Source organism: Chiroxiphia lanceolata, chromosome 10, assembly GCF_009829145.1.
Source record: "Chiroxiphia lanceolata isolate bChiLan1 chromosome 10, bChiLan1.pri, whole genome shotgun sequence".
In the NCBI taxonomy this organism is placed as follows: domain Eukaryota; kingdom Metazoa; phylum Chordata; class Aves; order Passeriformes; family Pipridae; genus Chiroxiphia; species Chiroxiphia lanceolata.
Window position 1 is genome coordinate 20,324,442 of NC_045646.1, and position 7,239 is coordinate 20,331,680.

Below are 7,239 nucleotides of genomic sequence, written 5' to 3' on the forward strand. Positions count from 1 at the left end.
GGTTTGGGATGGCCAAACTTCCTGTGAAAGCAGAAGAATCAACATGTAGAGCCATGAGCAGCCTGCTTATCTTCACTGAGATGCAGAGAATTAAATAGAGGATTAATTCAGGTTGTGTGCTTAGAACACACAATGATTAGGAAACAAGGCTTTCACAGAGCAGAACATGAAAGAAGTTTCAGTAGGATTTGAAAACGTGATATATATGGAAATGCAAAGGATCAGGGACAGAATTATCACAGAATCATTGAATGGTTTGGGTTGGAAGGGACCCTAAAGACCATCCAGTTCCAACCCTCCTGCCATGGGCAGAGACACCTTCCACTAGACCGGGTTGCTCAGAGCCCCAACCAATTGAAACTTTTTGTAGTGGCATTTAAAGAAAACAGGATGGTCTTATAAGAGTAGGAGGAGAGGGAAGGGTGAGAACGAAAGAAGAAAAATTAGTAGCACTAACATTTTTAATAAATTGATCATGTTTGATAGAATAATCTGTACAGATTATATTTTCATTTGGAAACCAGTTTGATTTCTGTTTTATATTAAGAATTCAAAACATACATATTAGTTTTAGTGGGGCAAATAAGTATAAAGCCTTTAACTCACTACTTGAAGACTAGATATTTGATATGAGTGCAAATCTAATCTAATCTAATCTAATCTATACAAAATACACGTGTGTCTATGGACTGTAAATGTTTCGTTTCTGTATTCTAAAAATCCAGGATTTTTTTAATAGATAACAAAATATTTTGCCAGCAGGAGAACACAAATTAAGCCAGATTCCATTACCTAAAGAGGTATTTTAATATCAGTTATTAGTGTTATTAAATTAATGGTATTAATGAATCTTTTGAAATGCCTTTAATGTTGCCAGAGCATTTCATCAGCAGATTTATTCTGCAGTGTCATGTGTGCAGAACACCACCCTTTGTGATTTCCATAAAATATGACTAACATTATACTACAGTGTTCTCCCAGACTCTACTGAGCTGTAGCTGAATCTAGAATATTTTCTCTTTGGGTTGATTAACCTTCACTATATTCTTTTTCATGAAACTCTCCAATGACTTGTGGGATCAATGTAAACAAAACAGCCTCTGTCTCTTGTTGAGAAAACACCTCTTTTTGTTTGCTTGAATCTGCTACTTGCTATTATAATGTAATTTCTCCTAATTCTTGTAATGCAAGAGATACCAAACAGCCATTCTCTGTCTTGCCCATGCCACTCAGATTTTCTTTACCCCTTCTAGTGTATAAACTTGACTGTTTTCTTTCCTAGAAGCTTTTGTTTAAAACATCAGAATACCAGTGTTCTCATTTCAGCCCACACCAGTGAAATACTCCATGGAAACACGTGGACTACGAGCAACTCTTACAACCTAAGCCATGGAAACCAAACTTGAAATAAGAGTTGGGCTTGCAGTCTTCATTTATGCAACAGTCCAGCTTTGAAAGATGGGAAAGAGGTGCTTAGTGTGATCTGTGTAAGTGTTTTATTGTCAAAGAAGCAAGAGGGAGCTGAATGGCAAATCCCTTAAAACAAGAAGGTGCATTAGATTCCTGAAGTCTCCCATGGGACTGAGCAGCAGAGGGTGATTGATAGTCTACTGGCATGCCATGAATGATGTGCTCCACCAGACACATCCACTTCCATCAATCTTTTGGTTGACTCTGCTACATGAAACTCAAGCTGACAGTAAAAAGCAACGGTTCTCCATTACAACATTAATAATATTTCCTAGTATGTATCATGTTGTATTATATTATTTTTTTGGACAGCCTCATCTGTAATCACATAACAGACTCACAGCTATTCATCCTTTCATCCTCTGTTAGTAGCACATTTGTCTTGGAATACTCTGTGTGGTACAGCTATTGCTATTTTCAGGTTTTTTTAACCTCAAAGCAAATATTCATTTAAATCATTTACTCCTGTCTAGCAGAAGTGCCCACAAAAGCAGAGTCCCACCAGCACCATGTGTTTTATTACCAGGGCCAGCACTTTCTCTATATTAATAGCTAAATATAAATACCCACACTGAACACTTACACGGACTGGCATTTCAGTTCTTCACTGAACCCTTCAACAGGATCACCTGACAAGTTTCCACACCATGGAGGCAAAATAAAATTCCCTTTTTCAATGGCAACATTCTCATTAAAGGAGTGGAGGAAAGAAGGATAAGAAATGGTCTGCAGTTATTGACTCTACACTTCTTTACATAACAAGAGATCATTTGTCTCGTTTACACCACTGTTCTAATGCTGAGCAAATTAAAAGGCCAATATTGTAACAAGAGCATTTCAGATTTCAAGCCTTTTATTTAAATGTTCAGCTATTTGACAGTTAAAGATTGGAGCAGAGGCAGTTATTTACGGGTCCATAGGCATTATAGAGCAGCAAACATTTAGAACCTGTTTGGGCACATGCAAAGACAGAGAGAGCATTACCCTCAGCAGTGCACTGCAAAGATGTGCACTCCTTAGAAAGCTTTGATCAGTATTGTAGTCTCACTTCCAAAGTTTTCCTGTAACTCTTTGACTGGCTTTTCTTTCCCCTCTCCTTTCAGCTACACAAAGCAACAGTACAGAAGTGCAGAACGGAAACACAAGAAAAGATGAAGAAAGAGCTTATGCAAAATGGTACTGAAATTTGAAGTTACACTTAAACTGAAAAGTTCCTCTCTGTCCTGATGTTGCCACCAAATCTTTCTCTAGTGTGAGTCAGTGGACTTACTGCAAAAAGGAGTTGTTTATAATGCAATGCAGTCACCATTATAGTTAGGTGGGGCTTAGAACCGAAGCATATGGGGAGAGCTCACTGAAATTTAACATTCAATCAAGTGCAATAAGACTCACCTCCTTCTCTAATTCTAAATCAGCATGACTCAATTTATATTTTCTTACCAAAACACTGACGCCTATTATCCATAACCATTACAATTTCCAGCACTTCTCTCCAGCTGGGCATGTTAAGGGCATACAGAAGAAGTTAACACAATTCAGCAGTGCTTCTGTGAAATGACTGTGTGATCTTCCACTCATCCTGTCAAGAAACAGGCTGCCATTCTTGATGCTGACATTTCCGAGTTTATTTTTGTAGAGAAATAGGAGAGAAAAGTGCCATTTTATGTGTGTAACAGCAACACAGCAAAGAACTTAAACACAGCACCAAGCAGTTCCTCCAAACACTCGCTTTTGGGTTCAACAGTGCAGTTCCCTGTAATGCAGTCAGTGCTTTCCATTGTATCACTGATGACAGTGTTCATCAGAGACACTTAATTACTCAGGACAATCCTTAAGGGCAACATATGGTCTAAAATAGCACTAGCTGGAAAGCCAGCCATGACTATCCTTGATTCCAACACATATGTCCCATTATTGCACCTATAAACACAGATACTGTCTCAGCTCCTAAGAGCTCTGAAAGAATTACTTGAGAGTTTTAGACATATTATACCTAAAAACCAGCCAAAAGCACAGGACAGACTTTCACAACACTCTGCAGCAGTAACACATCATACCAACCCCAACCAATCTCAGACACGGGGGCTGGCTTAGGAGCCAGCCAAACAAGAACTGCAAACCAGATTTCACCCTGTCCTAAATGATGCAGAAACAGATGACTCATTCCCTAGCAAGCAAAACAGAAAATAAGTAGAACATTAGAGTTCCACAGCAAAATAGCCTGTGAACAGTCTGCTTCCACCTCCTTACAGACCAAAAAACCCTCAAATTTCCGTTAGAAACTTTCCTTGTCACCTTTTGTGCAATTGAACACAAGGCAAATGTGTCCCAAACACAGATGCAGAATTATTTCAGATAATGGTTTTTTCAACATATGCACAATGCTTTCTAGAGTATTTTTCTCACGCAGCAATTCTACCTTGTAAACATTTAAAGTATCACATTACACAAAATTCCATTTCTGTTTCCAACTCCCAGCATGGTGGCATCTATTTTGGATTGTATTTTGGGGACCAAAGAAACAGGTAGACACTCAAACTGCTTAAGGTCAGTCAAAAACCTTACCAGGTGCTTTACTGTTAGTTAAAATTAACAGGTAACAAGTACCTACTTTGCTTGAACATCATGTGGATTTTTTTAGGACAGTCTCTTTTGCCCTCTTCAGCCACAAGAATGTTTTAAAAAGCTGGCCCAATGTCCTGCACTTCCCACTCCAGCTTGTGTAACTTCAGGAGCATCTAGTTGCCTTTTCAGTCATACATTCCCCTGAAGTGATTGGTTTTCAGTACTCATCAAACACTCAAAATTTGAAAAAGGAATGCCTAAATCTTAGTGATGTACAGGCAAATGTAGATTAAATCCCCACATAAATAACACTGTTCTTCTTTTAAGTCCTCCCTGCACAACGAAAAGAAAAAAAAGCCCCACAACAGCAAAATCATCAATAGCAAAATAAGTACAGCTTTCAATTACAGAGCTGCCCAAAAGCTTACTACAGTTCATCTCTGAAGCATAAAACCTCAAGACACTGTGCCTAAATTCAGGATGGCACACTGCTTATCTTGGCTGGTAAATCCTCCTCCTAGAAACGTCTGTACGAGTCAAGAGAAAAAATAAATGGAACAAGTACCCACAGAAAAGGCCACTTTTCATAAGAGTTATTTCTTTGTGAAGTACAGCTCTTCCTGGACCTGCTACAACTTCTTTTGGAGTGTATTTTGTTTTGTTGTGCAACATGTGCATTCCATCAGAACAAAAAATTTGTTGATGAAATAGCTTACACAAAGCAAGAAAAGTTTCCTTTCTTCATACTCCTTTTTTTTCTGGTGCAAGCAATCCTTATTTTTAGAAAACTCAGTTTTGTAAAGCTCTGCCACAGGTCATTTTGGTGCTTGTTTGCTGATAATTTGATCTTTTCACAACGAAAGTATTTTCCGAAATAACACTGTTTAAATTCTTTTTTTTTTTTCTTGAAAAGATAGCAACACTACCTGCAATTTCACCAAGGATTTCCAAAGTAGGTATTTCCATGTTAGAGATCAATGCAGGTATGTCTCCTTGCTGCAATTAAATATCTAAACTCAATCTACTGTCTGCACTGCAAACGTGCTTGAATGAGATTCTGCGAGGTCCCAAGATCTCTACCTTGAAATATGAAATATGAAATATGAAAAGTATTAAAACACAAAGCTATGCACTGACAGAAAGCAAAAAGTTATGTCAGTGCTCTGGACAGATAAAAGGCAGTTTACTCAGCAGCCTGTGTGCTCAGATCCTAATGAAGAGTATATTACTGGGGGGAAGAGGAACAGTTTTGGGCTGCTTTCCATAAATCCAAGCTCTCAGAGCATCCAGTTAGACTCAATCTAATGACTGTGTGTTTAAGAGACACCATACAAAAGGTTATAATAATGAGGTGATGTCTTCTTTGAAACTTCAGCTCTGTGTGATTGCCACGCAGTGCTGTAACCTTTACTCACGAGCCAAGGGTATGTTGTTGAGCAGAGATAGCAAATCAGCCTTCAAAGGCCATGAGCATATTCCAAGGAATGGCAGGCACCAGGCAGTGTCACAACTGACTGTTCACAGGGCTCACAGACCTTCCAACCACGCTGGACTTTGGCACTGTCACTGTTATCACACGGTGCTGTTGGAATCCTTAGAACTGCCAGCTGAAGATGTAGCTGTAATAGTCACAAGGAGGAAAAGGCATCATTTTTCCCCCTCTCATGCTCAATATTGGTCTAAAAGGCATTTTTTTTTCCTCCCTTAAAATGTCTGTTAGTTGCAATCTCTTGATAGCAGAGCTAATTGAGGCAGCATCCTCTCCCCAAAAGGCTCATCTTTCAACTAGGAAGCAATGGAGCACAATGCCCTGATAACTAAGACACTTTCTTTTCCCTGACAGGGTTGTCCTTCACTAGAAACAAAGGCAATGATAAACATCACTCTAACAGATATATAGCTCACTGCAACCACTTCTGTTTATGTTTGGCAAGCTGGAAAAAATTGCCCAGTTATCTATGTTTTCACAAGTAACACATTTCATTTCAGCACGAGACTGTTTTCCCAGTGTCATGAAGGGAGACTCCTCATGAGGAGTCTGATGGTACTGAAGAAATACTTCCCAGCTCACACTCTTTAGTCATGGTTGCTATCAGACAGGTCAAAGCTGACACTTGCACTGCTTCCACACACCCGACAGGCTGTGTCTGTGTTCATAAAAAGGAGATACTTGTTTCCATATTGTTTTTTCCTCTGCTCAAACCCCAGATCATCTGGAAATCTCCACAGAATCAAGATGAAGCCAAATAGCCACAATAGCTATAACTTCAAATACAGTCTGAAAGGGAGTGGGGAAACAGATCAGTGTGGATACTTTCATTTTGTACTTAGTAGCAAATAGTTTTAGCAAGGCAAAGGTAAACGTGGTTGTTTTGCCTTATTCATTCAGCTTCCTTAAGTCCCTTTTGTCAACATTCTAGGAAAGCTGCCATACTAATGATATCATAAATAAAAATGTACTTTTACATCCACCAATAAGGATTCTTTCTTTCTCTTTCTCCCTTTCTCTTTCTTCCTTTCTCTTTCTTCCTTTCCCTTCCTCCCTTCCTTTCTTCCTTCCCTTATTAAACCCAGTTAGTATGAGAAAAAACACTGATATAGTTCTCCAATTTCTGGGAAGCATTAAATGGAAATCTGTAAAGGTAACTTTTAAATGCTCTCTTGAAAGTAACTCTTCTGATCAATTGATTAATTTTATTTTCACGCATAAACTAGAGAAACATATCATCATGAACATGACTGAATTTCTGGGGAATTCTTTCCTAATCTGAGATTTTATTTAGGCCTCGGGTTTTCAATTTTCAATTATCTTTATCTTTTCTTTTACTCTTCTAGTGAAATACAGCCTACCATTCTGTTATATTATACATGTTGGTATAGGTATATCTATATATACAGGTACGTATTTTCTTCTAAAGTGCACCATTTAAGAAACTTTACTTTCTGTTTTATCTTCTTCTATATCAAATGTACTTTGTACCTTTTACTGAAAACTGATATTACCATATTTATCAATTCTTCATTTCAACTCAAACATCCACTGGCAATATCAATAAATCAAATTGATCCTTCCCCCTGCTTTGCATGCATGTGCATCCAGTTCCTGAAACTACTGGGTATCACTGTTGTTAAGAACCAATCCTGACAGATGCCAGGGAGAAATCTTAACTTCACCAACGTGTCCTGAATTATACTGCTTGGTCC